This window comes from Podarcis melisellensis, assembly GCF_964234715.1.
Source record: "Podarcis melisellensis genome assembly, chromosome: 8".
NCBI classification, from domain to species: domain Eukaryota; kingdom Metazoa; phylum Chordata; class Lepidosauria; order Squamata; family Lacertidae; genus Podarcis; species Podarcis melisellensis.
Genome location: NC_138540.1, coordinates 42284388 through 42299623, shown reverse-complemented (window position 1 = coordinate 42299623; position 15236 = coordinate 42284388). Strand labels below are relative to the sequence as shown.

General features: G+C 45.4%; 1 protein-coding gene across 5 annotated transcripts in view; it reads left to right on the top strand.

Annotated features, from left to right (window-relative positions):
• ZFPM1 (zinc finger protein, FOG family member 1) overlaps positions 1-15236 on the top strand; it is a 110749-nt gene that overhangs the window by 21677 nt on the left and 73836 nt on the right. Inside the window, exon 1 of one of the 5 annotated variants that reach the window (XM_081920161.1) lies at positions 712-730. The exons of the other annotated variants lie outside the window; for them this stretch is intronic. The gene's annotated coding sequence lies outside the window, so the exon portion shown is untranslated. Of the gene's footprint in view, positions 1-711; positions 731-15236 lie in introns of those variants that run through there. 5 annotated transcript variants of the gene reach the window in all.

The following is a 15236-nucleotide window of genomic DNA, read 5'->3' as shown; positions in this document are numbered from 1 at the left end:
TGCCAACTTTTGCCTTTTATCAGTGGATGGCTTTTCTGGGCAGAACAGAACGAATTCTGCCTGAGTACTGCTATCCTCAACTCTTGCTGTGCTGCCTTTCTAAGGAAGGAGTAACTGCCTTTGACTTGTTTCGGCCAAAGAAGATTCCTCATTGTTCTATAGCAATGCTTTGCTGTTGTTTTTTGAAAGGATGAAACACTGACAGGAATGTAACTGTTGACCTTGGGCTGGAATAGGGTTAAGGAATGAGTGCTTCTGAGTCATTTCAGATAAGGGCCTTCCACTGCCTTCCCCCCCTCCTCTCCTCCAAAATATCTGTTATCTCTTCTCTTCGCACATCAACATGCTTTGGTGACATCTCTCATTTGCCAGCAGAGAAAGGAAATGCTTTTTTCTCTAATTCGTTAATCTCCTGTTTTTATAATCTCTCTGAATATTGCCCTGTCTCTCGGTTGTTATGAATGCAAACACATTTACTCTCCCTACACAACTCGCCAAGTCTGAAAATTAGCTCTTAATTCACACAAGCATCTACAGCTGTCACTTGATGACTGGCGGCTCAATGTGTGAACAGGCTCTGCTGAGAAGCCCTGTGGTATGTGAAAGTTCTGTCTGTCCAGAGCAGGAGTTGTTATTCTGTGGCCCTCCGGAAGCTTCCGGACTCCTCTGACCATTGGCCTTGCTGGCTGAGGTTGATTGCTGGAGTCCAACAACATCTATAGTGCCGCAGGTTAGTTAACCCTGGAGTTAACCCTTCAGCTAAAGTGGAAATATACAACATGCCAACTGGGCAACCGATTTTGTGTTCTGTCAGTAGTAGCCCATTTGTATGGTGCAGTTGTCCCCTGACAACACACGGTTGGCATATGTGTAATACGCAAATTATTAGAATAAGTGATTCCAAGCTTCATGAGAAATGGTTTCAAGTACTTAGGAACTAGCCCTTCAGGAACTGAGCTAAGTATTTAAATTTGTGCATGCTGATGTCAGACTTTTATGAAATGCCCACCCCCAGGAAAACACGCACAAAAGAACTGCAGCTTTTAACTCGTTAGATGGACTGCTTAAAAACACACAGACACAACTTCTTTATTGCTGAAAAAGACATCCCTGGTTAACACTTTTTAAAGAACTATTTTTAACCTTGGACTTGCTGCCCACTGACTTCTGTCTTTGTATCTTGGAAGAGGCCTTCTTCCTCTACTCTCTCTCACCAGGTGGGAAGCCTCTTCTGAAATGGCACCTGTTGAAACATTTACCATCTGCATGTACGAAGAAATGAAGTGTGTTTTTCTCTCTTGGTTTAGTTGCATGCAGACTTCTGCAGAATCAATTGATTAATTAACCAATTAAACTAATTTGATAATGAAACAAGATATCTTTCAATCCGGACATAATGCCCCGTCCCTCGCAAATGAAGAAGAGGAGGAGGAAGAGTAAATCTTGTGGTGCCTCAAAGGCTTATAACGTGTTGTGGCATAAGCTTTTGTGGACTGGAGCCCAGATCGCTCTGCATGATGGCAGCCTTTGGACTTGTATGGAAATAGAATATACTAACTTGGCTAAAGGGTTCAGTTGTGTTTCTTAGCCTGGCATTGCTGCAAACTGGCAAATACCGAAAGAGCAATTTGAAGGGTGACAGATGTACATCCAGTTGGCATCCCAGTTGTTGCTGGAGTCCAGTTTCATTCAGCCCCAGGAGCATGTCAGGGATTATGTAAGTGCACCTGTCGTGTGAGAGCCAGGGTGGTGAGAATGTTGGACTGGGTCCTGGGAGGCTTGGCCATGGAGTTCACTGGGTGACCTTAGGCCAGTCACTGCCTCTCAACCTAATCTACCACACAGGGTTGTTGTGGGGATTCAGTGAGGAGGAGAACCATATATGCTGTCTTCAGCTCCTTGGAGGAAAGGGTGGGATATAAATACAATAAATAATAATCTCTCCCCGCACTAGACCCCGCTCCTGTGTGTCATGCAATAACCAATGAACTCCGAGTCACAGGAGCAGCTCAGTGGTACAACTCCCATTTTATGTGTGGAAGGTCCCAGATTCAACCTCTGACATCTCTTGGGTCATAGGGCTGAGAAAAAATGGAGGCATGGAAAGCCATTTGTGTAAATGCATAAGGAACCTGTGGCCCTCCAGTTGTCATTGGACTACAGCTCCCATCATCCCTGGCCTTGGTGTCTGGGGCTGACTGGAGTTTGAGTCCAGTGATCTCTAGAAGGCCACTGGTGGACCAATGGTGTAGTCCATTATAATGTAGCTTCCTGTAGAAGCTGCAGCTCACATGTAGACTAGCCAGAGGGAGGTCTGCTTAGCCAGACTAGCCAAGGGGGAAATGGCTGGTTCTCTTCTTTCTCCCCCAGCCCCTCAGTATTTCCCTGATTTGGCCAACACGGAGACAGGTTACAGTCTGACTTCCCAAGAGCCTGGTGTTCCAAATCACAGTTCTCAGCTGAGGGGCTTGAGTGAGTTTGGGGGGAAATACAGTCTTGGCAGGTAGTTCCAGTTGTACATCCCTTGTGATCCGGGGATAGTACTTGTCTGTCTTTCCCTCCAATTTCTTTGGCTTCTTTCCTGCTCACCCCAAGTTCCTGTCCTTTCCCGTGGTGCCAAAAGGAACACTTTCTTAGTGGCCAAAAGGGCGTGTTGAGTCTGCATGCGTGTGTTAAATTGGCAGCAACTCTTCTAACTGACAATCTTTGGTAACAGGCAAGGTAAATAAGTTTCTTAAAACTGATATCGCTGGCTGTTGTGCCACGTATTAGCTTTTCCTGTGATCGTTAAATTTATCCGCTGATTTGCATGATGTTTGCTGTCTTTTTCCCTCCCCCCCCATGTTCTTCAGTATGGGCAAAACAGCTTCTCTGACTTCAGTGGCAATAACTTTATTCCATGCCCTCATCCGATCACACTTTTAGCGACTTGACAGGTGGCTTTTTTGACTCACACATTTCTTTGCAAGGGTGGCAGATTCAAATGGGACTGTTCAGATGCCCTGGTCACTATATAGGAGGGGTAAGGAATCTCAGGTCTGGCTTGGGTGGGGAGCACATGTGGCCCTCCAGGCCTTTCTATCTGGCCCTAGAACTTAATTCATAGTAGCAATGAATGGATGCCAGTTGAATGCACTGAAACTGCCATGCTTGCCTAATTGCAAAATTTTTAGCTTTGTTTAGTGGAATCATAGAATTGTAGGTTTGGGACAGACCAATGCAGGAATCACAGCTAAATATAATACTAAATACAGCTAAATACAATACTAAACGGCCTCGGTCCAGTATACCTGAAGGAGCGTCTCCACCCCCATCATTCTGCCCGGACGCTGAGGTCCAGCGCCGAGGGCCTTCTGGGGGTTCCCTCATTGCGAGAAGCAAAGCTACAGGGAACCAGGCAGAGGGCCTTCTCGGTAGTGGCGCCCACCCTGTGGAACGCCCTTCCAGCAGATGTCAAAGCAATAAACAACTACCTGACATTCAGAAGACATCTTAAGGCAGCCCTGTTCAGGGAAGTTTTTAACGTGTGATTTTACTGTATTTTTGGTTTTTATGGAAGCCGCCCAGAGTGGCTGGGGAGGCCCAGCCAGATGGGCGGGGTATAAATAATAAATAATTATTATTATTATTATTATTATTATTATTATTATTATTATTATTATTATTATAAATACAGCTAAATGCAATACTAAATACAAGCATAATAAGCATGCTAAATTAGATCACTATCTAGAGCATCAGAAAAGTTTCTGATGGAAATTACTCCAATTTTCCAATTCAAGGAAAATCTTCTGATTCAAAATATTCCTGAAATCCCACATCACTGATCATAACAACTGTGTTAGTTTTCAAGGAGACACAAGACTCTGTAGTTGTGTGCGAGTGTTTGTATGTTTTGCTATTTGCTTGTCTTTTCATTTGAACTCTCTAATGTTATTTTTAGAAACTGTTTAAATTGTCATTTCAAACCGCCTTGAGAACTCACCTGGTTAAAAGGCACCCCGGTGGTGTCAGGCACTGTACATCACGATGATTTGATAACAGCACCAATCTGAAGAACTTTGCAGCTGATGCTCTGTTGGGATTGTGGGAACACACAGAGAGAAGGGCTGCAGCTCAGGGGCAGAGCATCTGCTTTGCATGCAGAATGTCCGAGGTTCAAACCTTGCCATCTTCAGGTAGGACTGGGAATGTCCCCTGTTTGAAACCCCAGAGTGCCACTGCCAGTCAGCGTAGACAGTATTGAGACAGATGGACTCAGTGGTTTGACTTATACAAAGTAGCTTCCCAGCTTGGTATAAAGTTGCTCCACCCACCTTTGCATCTGGCCACGCCCATTTTTTTGCATTTGACATGCAGCCCCTGGAAGGTTGTTCACAAGAGAATGTGGCCCTCGGATTGCAAGGTTCCCCACCTTGCACCTTTCAGGAACGTGGGACATATAAGTAGACATGCATACGTTTTCTCTGCCAACAAGTGGGGTGTTTGAACAGAGGAGACCAAAGGTGCTGGGGTCTTCAGCATCGGGTGTGTGTGTGTGTGTGTGTGTGTGTGTAGTGACTGACAATCCCCAGATGGTTCTCTGCTTCCACAGGAGTCAGTGTGGGTTGCTGTTTCCCCCTCTGCTGAGGGGCTCCTGTCGCAACTCTGCCATGGATGATGGCTCCTTTTGTCAATGCTGTCAACAGAGGACAAAATGAGTGGGCCCCAGAGACAGCATATCCCCCCCCCCCATCTCTTATCCTGGAAGTCTGCAAAGGCTGAGATGTGTCATTTTGGCCTGGAGGGGAAGGGAGGGTCTTTTGTGGGGAGCAAAAAAGAATAATTCTCCAGGTGTCTCTGCAGAGTTGCTGCAAGAAATTCTTAGTGTTCAAATCTGCATTTGTTGCACTGTTTGGTAAGATTCTTCTCCTCCTCCTGATGGTGATAAAGTCCATTAATGACCTTTTGGAGTTCATTGCTTTCACATCCAATGTTTTTTTAAAGAACTGTAACTGTGTTGCACAGCTGCTCCTGTGTTTGGCACAGCCACCAAATGTGTAGAGCAGGATCTATTCAAGGTTGGATATGGGTTTTTAAAAAAATATTTTTATGGAAGTTGTAGTCCAAAACAGCAGGAGGGCACTAGGTTGGCCAAGACTAATCTAGATAGAGATACTTGGGTTTGGGACCAGCTCTTGCAAAACAGTGACTTGCCACATGCACACAACTAAGCAAGTGATTGTTTGACAACTCTGCTGTACTCCAGCTCCTTCCGTAAGTTTTGGGTTAATATGCTAGGGAATCTGCTTCTTACTGGAGCATTTCCTTTTAAAAAAAAATTTCTTAAATTAAATTTGCATGTTGCCCTTCCTCCCGCAATGGCACCTGCCTATTAATGGGGAAAATCCAACCTAGGAAGCATGATGGACTTAGCGGAGAGTTTCCTACAATACAGGTTTCTTGGCTTAACCACCTGGGATGCATAGGCCAGGGACTGCCAACATGATGCTAGACTCTAGCTCCCATCATCCCCAGCTATGGTTGCCAGAGAATCCCAGACCCTGAGTTTTCAGAGTCTGGACCTGAGACCTGGGAGAGGCTCCTGATGGTGTCATGGGGCGGCCCCCAGTGACATCACAGGGACAGGCCTTGGAGACAGGTTACCGGTAATTAGGAGAGGGTAGCAGAGGAAGGAGGGACACAGGTGGCGCTGTGGGTTAAAGCCTCAGCGCCTAGGACTTGCTGATCAAAAGGTCGGCGGTTCGAATCCCTGCTGCAGGGTGCGCTCCCGCTGCTCGGTCCCAGCGCCTGCCAACCTAGCAGTTCGAAAGCACCTCCGGGTGCAAGTAGATAAATAGGGACCGCTTACCAGCGGGAAGGTAAACGGCGTTTCCGTGTGCAGCTCTGGCTCGCCAGAGCAGCGATGTCACACTGGCCATGTGACCCGGAAGTGTCTCCGGACAGCGCTGGCCCCTGGCCTCTTAAGTGAGATGGGCGCACAACCCCAGAGTCTGTCAAGACTGGCCCGTACGGGCAGGGGTACCTTTAACTTTACCTTTTAGCAGAGGAAGGCAGACCTCCCCACACCTGAGTGTCTGCGCTATAATTTGCAGTCAGCTCCTGCCTAGCTGAAGCTTGTAAGCTGCATGTCCAGTCTTAATATTATTATTTTAAGCAACACTTCCATGCCCTCCACTGGCTACTTGGAGGGGACTAGGCAAACCTGGAAACTTAAAGTCAGACCGGGGGGGGGGGCTAATGGGAGTTGGTGTCCAGGAGCAACTGGAAAGCACCACTTTGGCTATCCCTAGTGGTAGGACCTTTCTGGAACTTAAGCTTCAAACAGGCCTCTGAGATCTGGCATGCTGTGTGCTGGTTGTGAGATGTTTGAAAGCATGGCTTTGGGTGGGTAGTGGAAGCAGCCATGTGTGCTCTGGGGTTCCTTAGATTTGGGCTCCTTTTAGGAGCCCGCAGTGTCAGTTTTGCTAGCGCTGGTAGCATCATCCTTACTGTTCTCTAGGAACCCCTGAATTGGCAAAGCCAGCAGACTTTAGGGCACCACAGGTCTCTGGTGCGCACCACTCTCCAGAGAAAGGCTCTGGGTTTTGCACCATTCAGAAAAGGGCAACAAAACAGCCAGCCGCTCTGCACGCATCGCCTCCTTCTCTAGCTTCCGCAAATCTGGATTGATTCATCTGGCATTTTTCTCATACCACCTCCCCCAAATAGCCCCCATTCCAGCCCTCTCCTCCCTCCCTCCCTCCCTCCAGTCTTTCTTCCTTCCTTTCTTTTTCTTTTTTTTCAAACGTGGAGTTCAGTCGCTCGCTCACTCCTCTGTCTCCCAGCTGAGGCCTCTCATGCAGGTTTCAGGCGGATATGATAATGCGGGAAGTTGAACTGGCCCCATTACTGCGCCACTGATGGTTGAATTGATAAGGGCTTGATAATGGTGGAGATAGCCAAAGCTCAGTAGCCAATCGCTCAGCCTCTTCTCCCATTAACATTCCCCACCACGGGCTGGCTCTGGAGCTGCCTATCTCCTCTCCATTTCCACTCCTCCACTAGATAAGAATGGAAATACTGACTTCATAGCTCACTGATTAAAGTGTCTGGATTTCTTGATAATACACAGATAAATTATGTTTTTCAAAAAAGAAGGTAGGGATGGGAGTGTGAGGGCAGAGGAGGGGGGAAGGAAAGAGCGGTGGGGGGGGAGAGAGCCTTGAGTCGTTGTGCCCCCTCCCCGCAATATTTCTTCTGTTCTTCCCCATGTTTCAACTACATAAAGGCCTGGCTCTTCCGGAGCGCTCTAAAAAATTCATTGTGGCCCAGACAATTAAAAAAATGCAAGCATGCGTTGAGTGAGCCTGATGCCGTTTTAAGCGACGGTGCTGCAAATGAGACGATTGGAATTTGCTTTTTTTTGTCTTCTTAAGCTGTTGGGGAGGATTTTGTCCTTTTTTTCTTTTTCCTTTTGCTGGGGATGGAGCAACCTTGAAGCACCAATTTTGTGCCTGTGTGTGTGTCTCAGAGGAAAGGGTGGGCTGGTGGGGGTTTGAATCATGTCAAGGAAGACATTTCTCCCCCCCCCCCCCCAGTGCCCAGTGAAAGAGTTTTATTGTGGGTTTGTGTGGCTTTTGAGGCCTCTGGGCAATTTAAACGGAACACGACAGACAATTTTCTCTGGGCTTTTGGTCCCAACTGCTCTGGCAAGGAAATGGGTGCACTTCATAAAGGGACACCCTATATTGTTGTTTTCCTTTGTAAAGAAAAGATCTGGGTAGTCCAGTGGCTAAAGGAGCAGGCAGAAAGGCTCAGGTTCAAATCTTTCTTCCTCCGCACTGGCCTTGCCAGGTGAACTTAGAGGGACTCACCAGTCTCGGCTTTCACCTCCTGGCTGTCAGCTGCGGATAATAAATAGCCCTGGCCTTACAGGCTTCTTTAGTGATTACAAGTGAGCAGAAAGTTCTTTGACCACTCTAAGGCGTTCATAAAGGCCACATCTGCACCAGCAGATAACAGCACTGCTATACCCTTTCTAACAGCCATGCCTTCTTTCAGGAAAGAACCCCAAAGACCTTCCCAAAGAATCCTGGGAAGTGTAGTTTGTTCAGAGTGCTGAGAGTTGTTAGACCTCCAGTCGCCTCACAGAGCTACAATTCCCAGAGTTCCCTGGGAAGAGGGATTTGAGGGTTAAGCCACTCTGGGAATTGTAGTTCTGTTAGAGGAATAGGTGTCTTCTAATAACTCTCAGCACCCTTAACAAACTACACTTCCCAGAATTCTTTGGGGAAAGCAATGACTGTCTAAAGTGGCCATAGACTACTGCTACTATTGCAGAGTTAGTGATCTCGAGCTCTTTTTGTATGTGCGACAGCAATTCCTTGAACCAAGATTCCTTGGTTACAGTACCCAAGTCCGGTCTCATCACAAAATATCCCCCCATCCCAGGGGAACTCTGCTGTGACATTGCTAACACTTTCTACACTGGTCTATGGGAGGCTGTAACCATTTTACATCTCCATCTACACATGATGTTAGTCATATGCTTAAACGAGCATCCTTGTTTAACCTAGCTGCTTTTAGTGTGCGTGGGGCGGGGTTGCCACGTGGATTGTAGCTTTGTGAACTCTTGGGTACTTGGAGTTTAGGGACTGCCACAGACAGAGCCAGGGAGTTCTGATTGTGATGTGGGCTTTGTACCAGGAGATATTTTACTCTCCTTTTCAGCTTGGGAGATGCATTTTGTCCTTGTGCCAAGAAGCGTGATGATAAGGGGTTTGCCCCTAAATCAGGTTGACACAAAGGTCATTACCCCCGCTCCTACAATGGGTGGCCCAAAGCATGGCATGGGTAGATGTCTGGTTCAAAGCATGGCATGGGTAGATGTCCCCCTTTTTGAATGCACTGGCATGGGAGTATTCAGGATTTGATTCGAAGAGAAGTTCTTCTGGATAAAGCTGCAGAGCGTCGGTATGAACACTTGTGGCACACATAGTCCTTGTAAAAATGAGGATGTGTCTGAAAATGTGCAGAGAGTCATTTTTAGCTGTGAGTATCCACAACCAAGTCTGGGATTAGGGGCAAGACTTTCATTTACAACCCTATGTTAATGCGTAATTAAAACAAACTCCCCAAAATACTTTGTGGAATTGCCCTTTTAATCGCTGTTTGGCAGGATGGGAATAATTTTGCCCTTTTCACTACTCCTTTAAGAATCCTGATTTTTTACGTGAATGGCTGCAAATCAGGATTGCAAGTCAGCCTCTTGCCCATTCTGCTGGGATAACTTTTATTTATTTGCTTGTTTTTACACCTCTATCCCATCTTTCCTCCAAAGGGCTCAAGGCGGCATGCCCAGTTCTTCCCCCTCCGCATTTTACCCTCAAAACAATCCAGTGAAGTTGGATAGGCTGAGAGACAGGGACTGCTACAAATAAACCGACTGAGCTTCCTGAGTGAGGATTTGAACCCTGGTCTCCGAGGTCCCAGCCCGACACTTTAACCACTACGCCACACTGGCTCTCCAGTTCCTTCTGAGGGAATAAGTTTCCAGATCCCCTGGGGAACATCTACCATAGCAAGACGATACATGTACAGTGGTACCTCGGTTTAAGAACAGCCCTGTTTACAAACGACTCGGTTTACGAAATCCGCAGAACCGGAAGTAGTGTCCTGGTTTGAGAACTTTACTTCTGTCTAAGAACGGAATCCAAACAGTGGAAGGGCACCAGCGGTGGGAGGCCTCATTAGGAAAAGCGTGCCTCAGTTTAAGAATGGTTTCGGTTTAAGGACTGACTTCCAGAATGGATTAAGTTCGTAAACTGAAGTACCACTGTATATGGATTGCTGTTAGGATCTAACTAATGTTCAATTCTTATTTGCACTGCAGGACTAAAGATGCAACTCTCTTCATTTCCAGTTCAGCACCTAAACATTTTTTGCAGGTGTTCCTTCAGTACATTGAAAATAACCCATTCAAGGAGGGGGTAAATTCCAAAATCCATAAATAATCACCTTTTTAGGGGCTGTATTTTAATATATATATATACATAAACCCTGTGCAAAATAAATGTCAGTCCTTAATTGTTCAGAGTTTACTGACCTTTGAAGTTATCTCTCTTTCAAATCTCAAGTTTTCTTCCCTCTAAATTTTCTAACTAAAGACCAGGCAGTATAAAGTTCATTTTCAATGAGCTTGCCCCATTCCAGTTGGGCTGTTCTCTTCTCTTTATTTTATTTTTTTAAAAGGAACTGTGATAAAAAGCAGAGATAAGTCCAGGGCTGTTTTGTGTAGGAGTTGATATCTGCGTTATCTATCTCCCTTTTTCACTCTCTGAGCAACTCTGTTGTTTTTTACTCTTATCTCGCTCTACCAAAATGCCAAGAACAGAAAACACACAAACCCTGGTGCCTTGATAATTCATGGAACTGGTGATAAAATGTTACCATTAAATTAAAATTGCACATTATTATTTTTTTTTTTATTTTTGCAAATGAAGTCAAAACACAACCCCAGGAACAAAAAGAAAAAAGAAAACCCACAAAAAACGCAGAAGAAGGAGGGAAAGAATCCTGCTCATGAGAATAGAATAGCTGACTCTTTCTCTCCCCTCCCCCCACTTTTTTTACTCTTTGGTCACGTAATAAGATCTGGAATAGGACTTACTCACATGTCTACGTGTTTCAGGGTGGGGTTGGCGGGATGGGAGACTCCTTTCATTCCAGGCCCACTGTGCAAGATAGCAAGGAATAATTTATTTTGAGCAAATTGGCATATGGCCTAATAGGTTGTGAATACGGGTCTGATCCACCACAACGTTCTCCAGTGCAAGCCATGCTGAAAATGAAAACTTGAAATGTGTTCGAGTTGAAAAGGAGGCAGAAGGTTCCTGCAGATCCTTTTATTGAGCAAGATTTGCGCTTATGATGGTAAATGGAACAGTTTTACGTGACCCTACTTTCTCTCCTGTTTGTGCCTTGCAAATGTTTTGGGGACTGCTTTGTTTCCAATCAGTCCTGTTCCCTAGTTTTCCTGCTAAAATTGAGTCACTTTTCACACCACAGACTGTTGTTTGTTTGTTTGCCCTTCTTTTGTTGCAAAAGAGTGCTCGTCCATACTGCTGCTACAACAACAACAATTTATTAAATTTATAAATAATGAAAAAATCTAGCAGACAATCCTGGAAAAAAAATATACATTGAAATATCCCACCCAGCAACAAAATGCAGCCGTATTCTGGAGGGGCCTAGGTAGGATACTGTTTTTAGTGTTTGTGTGATATGGGGGTAGGGGATTGCTTTCTTTAGTGATGTACTCTGCTGTAGCTCCGTGGCAGACTATCTATTGGAATGCAGGAAGTCCCACATTCAATTCCTAGCATCTCCAGTTTGGGTTGGGAGAGACCCCAGTCTAGAATTAGGAAGACAGAAAAGCCTTCTTAAAACAAAAGGTAAAGGGGGTGAAAATGATAATTCAGACCAAAACAAACAAACAAACAAACAAGCTCCTGCACCGTCAAGGGTACTCCATTCACTTTGGTAGCAGGATGTGATCTGAGATTTGCACCTTTCCACACATGGAGGTGCCTCTTCCATTGAAGTTCATGGGGTAGCCTGTGTGCAGAAGAGCTGTATTGCGATTCAAGAAGGAGCCTGCATTGGGACGATGAGCTAGACACAATGAGTGAAACTAAGGTACGCAAGTGGAGAACGTGGATAGAGAAGTCCCCACCCCCCCATACTACTGGAACTGATGGAGCTGAATGTGGAAGATTCAGGACAAACCAGAGGAAGGGAAGGGCCAGCACCTGCTTTTCACTCAGAAGGTACCAGTTCAATCCCCAACATCTCCTGGTAGGACTGGAACAGAACCCTGCCTGAAACCCTGGAGAGCCACTACTGGTCAGCATAGACAATACTGAGCTAGATGGATCAATGGTTGACTCCGTATAGGGCAGCTTCCTATGTTCCTAAGGACTTACTCCAGTCGTTAAACTATGGAATTTGCTACCACAGGTTGCTTAGAGGCAGTATGCCTCTGACTACAAGTTGCTGGGGAGCTCAAGTGGGGAGAGTGATGTTGCACCCGTGTCCTTCCGGTCTTCTGAGAGGCATCTGATTGTCCACTGTCAAGAAATGAGAGAATAGACTAGATGGGCCTTGGGACTGATCCAGCAGCCAGTCTCTTCTCCCGTCTTCTCAGGGAGATGCTAAAGCTGTGAAAAGTTTTCAGTTTGCTGAAATTGCTATGTTTGAGGGAAGTTAAATCAAGATACCCTGGCTCTGATCTTGCTGTCCAGCCTCTTAGGAGATTTCTTACTGCTTATGTGTTGTCATGCACAGCTTTCCTCACTGTCTCCCCCTGCCTCTTCCACGGGGTAGCATACTCCATGTGACTTCCATGTTGCCTAGAATTCTCTCCCCTCACCCCACCCCTGTGCATATTGAAGCTACTCCATTTATATTTTAACCTTGATCATTCACCGTTGCCCTAAGATGGTATAGTTCTGCCTTGACGTATCTCAGCTACAGGATTTGATCTGCTTTGGAATCCTGCTTAATACCTTATTCCCTTTGGAGACGGCATCTGTTATCTGGAAAATGTTACATTATGAAATTGAAGTGATATAGAAAACCAACGTTGAAGGAATCATTTTTTTTCAGGGATTGGAAGTTCATATTCTCTGCCCCATAAGGAATGTGAGAAGACCCGTCATAATTCCCCGTATATCTTTATAGAAGAAGTTTCATTTAATCAATGAGGCTTACTCTTCTGTAAGTGTTTATAGGTACAAGTCTTCAGGTACAAGTAGTGGAGCATTGTTATGGAGAAACAATCGTGTTTTTAGCAGACAGACCCACTGTATCCTGAGGCTTTGTTTGCTCTTTCCTGCCAAGGCCATGGGTTGGGTTAAATGTCAGTACACTTCACTTCAGCTAAACAAACGGTAAGGCAACATTTCTCTAACGTTTGAAAGCTGAAACGAAAATCTCCCACCATCTTTAAAATGGCGTACTTCGCGTGGTTTTATTTTTTTGGTATGAAAGTGAAATAATGGCCTCACTTCAGAGGCATCTGTTTATATTCATATATACCTAAGTGTGTCACTGTTCTGAGTGTGCCTCCAGACTGGAAGAAAAGGCCAGAACAGTTAATTATATAGAGGTGCAGTGGGGAACCTCTTCTGTGTTGGAATCACTGGAGCCTTTGACTTAACTGATTTCTTTCTTTCTTTCTTTCTTTCTTTCTTTCCTTTCTTTCTTTCTTATTAGTTATTCATTGAAGCAATTTGTTGGCAGTTTGGGAAATTTTGCCTTAAATCAAGGGTGGCAACCCTCAGGGCTGTATATGGCCCTCTAGGTCTCTCTGTCTGGCCCTTAGGACTATCCTCAGGCCACACCTCTCCTTGGCCTGGTGTTTTTTTTTTGCCAGACTAGAATGTGCCCCAGATCTCTGATAATGTCTGGATGGAGGAAAGGAACTAGCCTAGCTGTACAAAGTTCAAATTCACATTCATTGTTCCACCCACTGTTGCTTCTGGCATCGTCCACCATTGGTATTTGCCCCCCGAGAGGTTTCTCAGAAGGAAATGCGGCCCATAGGCTGATACAGTGGTACTAGTTGATGCCTTTCTGGGGAAACATTGAGCAGGGAATTCTTCATAAAATTCTCTTCAAGAGTAAGGAAGACTTTGAAACCCACACGCACACTCACACCCCACTGCCATGTGGCTTGTGTAACATCCCTGTTCTGTGGGCTGCATCTGATTTTTTTTCTTTTTAACCACCACCTGAGGAAACCACAAAGGAATAGAGCTCATTCTTTTTTTTCTTTTTTTCTTTTGTGTCTCTCAGAGAACTGTTTCCTCCAACCTCAAAACCACCTTTGCAGCAGAAATGTTTCCCTTCCTTCCACCTCTTGGATTGAGTGCAGAGTAAATTGGGGCCTCTCTTATTATATTATATTTGAATGGCACCAGCAGGTTTGTCCCCCCCCCCCGTCACATAATAACATGAGGCATTTTAACTATAGACTTGATAATGTGCAAGTGCAGTAACATGTAGAATTTGCAAACACACTGGGTTTTGCAGATGCACTGGGTTCCAGCCCCATGTTGCATGCTTTCGCAGTAGCAAGCACAAGTTTTGCGTCTGCGTGGTATGTGAAATGTCCTTTTGCATATGTAACAATAATGCAGTGAACTCACACTGGCTGCTATTGAAGGTGGTAATAAAAGAGATGCTCTGCACAGGTGGTTCATTTCAGTCCTGAGTTTGTATTTCCTCCTGATGCTTCTAGCAGGCAGGTGGGGGAAACCTTTGCCAATCTGGTGCCAGCTGTGTTGACCAGGGTTGATGGGAGATAAAGTCCAAAAGGTCTCTGAAGTACCAGGTTGGTAAAGGCCAACACAGAGGCAGTAGGTTCCCATCTGCTTTGCTCTCTCCATATCCCTGTTCTTCACAGAGAGCTATAGAATCATGCAGTCTCCCGTAACCCAAATGAGGGTATCCTTGCTGAACATTGGGGCCAGTGCATTTCACACTTAACCTAGAAGTGTTGTTGGCTTTACTGCAAATGATTCAAGATGTTGATATTACAACATCCACCCCTCCCCGACCTGCTACCCTCCAGATGTTTTGGACTACAACTCCCACCCAGCTGCATCTAGCATGGCCAATGGCAAGGGACTATGGGAACTGCAATTCAAACTGGACGCCACCAGTACAAATTTCAGATCATTCTAACAAATGGAAATGGGAGCAGAAATCACTGATCCATTCCATGTCTGGAACAAAACCAATCCAGCAAATACAATCAGCATTCACTGTTGTTGTTTCTAGTCTGCTAATGATACATAATTGTTTGTGCCCCCGCCCCTTTAATCCTTTGCATTGAAATGAATGGAGTAGAAGAATGGCAACGTAACTTATACAGTTTATGTAACCGATTATGTAATTTTGCCACAATGAGTTGCAAAACCAATAACACAGGTAGTTTCTGCCAGAAGATGAACCACAGCAGTACAGAACCGGGCTGCATGAGACAAATACAAGGCACAGCAACAGAGATGGTTCCCAGGTAGGTGAGTCAGTGGGCCCGAGGAGGGTGTAGATTCATCGTTCTGTACCAATAGGAAATGTCTCATGTTCAGATTATTTAGAGAGATCCCTGCTCTTCCTCTGCTGGAGGTCAGGAGGCTGACTGCCTAAAGATCCTAATCTTCCCCATTCCAGCACTGCACCTCTGTCCT